This window comes from Seriola lalandi, unplaced genomic scaffold, assembly GCF_002814215.2.
Source record: "Seriola lalandi dorsalis isolate HSWRI2012SDOR001 ecotype SW California unplaced genomic scaffold, Sedor1 jcf7180002054850, whole genome shotgun sequence".
Lineage (NCBI taxonomy): Eukaryota > Metazoa > Chordata > Actinopteri > Carangiformes > Carangidae > Seriola > Seriola lalandi.
Window position 1 is genome coordinate 3143962 of NW_019525403.1, and position 1769 is coordinate 3145730.

The following is a 1769-nucleotide window of genomic DNA, read 5'->3' on the forward strand; positions in this document are numbered from 1 at the left end:
CTGGTACATGCTAGAGACATCATTAATAATGAAATGGTGGTTTCCTTCATAAATCTACCGGTGTATCTGGAAGACAAGAACATTTTAGCGAAATTGGAGGAGTGGGGAGTAAAGCCAGTATCAGCGATTAAAAGACGTGTGTGGCCGGGGACGCAAATTGTGGACGGGACTAGGTTTTTGAAAGTTAGGTTCACGAAGGAGGTGCAATCGCTCCCGTACTCCACAAAGTTCGTGACGTTGAGAGGCACAGAGTATTTCAGAGTGATCCATGACCGGCAGGTACGTGTGTGCAGACTTTGTATAAAGCCGGGTCACATCTTCAGAGAGTGCCCGGAGTTTAAATGCTTCAAGTGTGGAACAACGGGGCACTATGCGAGAGAGTGTGAGGAGTGGAGAGTGACGGAGGGAGAGGATGGAGTCGAGGATGGACAGGAGGTTGGAGGAGAGGGGGGACATGGAGAGCAAATGGAGGAGCGAGCGGAGGAGAGTGTGGACAGTATGGAAGAAGAGGACGGGGACGTGGAGAAGGATGATGATGGGGAAGGAGACGAAGCAGAGAGCATGGAGAAAGTCAGAGGAGACGAGGAGGACGAGATGGAAGAGAGCGGTGGAAAAGCGGAGAGTGGTGGGAGAAAGGAAAAGAGCGATGGAGCAAAAGAATCAAGACAGAGAAACGATGGATTAAGGAAAGAGGAAGAGAGAGATGTGAGAGCGGAGAAAGCAAATACTATAACACAGAGATTAAAGGCGAAGAGAAAAGCGGAGAAGGACAAGGAGTGGGGAGAACGTAAAGCACCATGGTCGGGGATGTAAGTTGCACTGAAAATGTGGGGTAATTGCACTTGTTTTTTTGTTTGTTGTTTTGCTCTCATGGTCAATGTAACGACTATAAATGTAAATGGGTTGAGAGATGAACGGAAGGTGAAACAGGTATTGTTTACGTATCGGAGTGAGATTTTGTGTATACAAGAAACCAACTGGGATGAGGATAAGGTGAAAGGTGTTAAAGAGATATGGGAGGGTGATATTTATTATAGTAATGGAGCAAGAAATGCGAGGGGGGTAGCAATAATGATTAAAAGGGACAGTGTTGAAGATATAAAGGAGGTATATAAGGATAGGAATGGAAGGATATTGGTTTTGGAGTTCAAATATAGAAAGAAAGAATTTAGACTAATTAATATATATGTGCCAAATGTTGAAAAGGATAAAAGGGGTATAATAGAAGAACTAAAAGGGTTAGTTGAGGGTAGGTGTATTATAGTGGGGGATTTCAATATTAAATGTAGCAAATTGGATATAGGTAAGGGGGTTGAATTTAGGTGGGAGAGGTCAAGGAACATGTTAGTAGAGATGAGAAAGGGTTGATAGATGTGTGGAGATATGAATACCCAGAGAAGAGGGAATTTACAAAGAGGCAGATGAGGGAGGGGGTTTTAAAACAAAGTAGGATAGATTTAGTGTTGGTTCAGGGGGAGAGTATAAAGGATATAGATAAAATAAGACACCAGGGAAATAGCTTTAGTGATCATGATGGGGTTAGGTTTAGGATTAAAGTAGGGAGAGACGAGACGGGGGGAGGTTTGTGGATAATGAATGCAGGGTATATAGAGGAGGAAGAGTATGGACAACAGATCAGGGAGTTGCTGAACAAGGAGTATAAGAAAATAAGGAGGGATATAGAGAATGGGCACTGGGGTGATAGTATAGGGGATAGGTGGGAGGAGATGAAGAATAGAGTTAAAGCAATTAGTATTAGGTATGGTAAG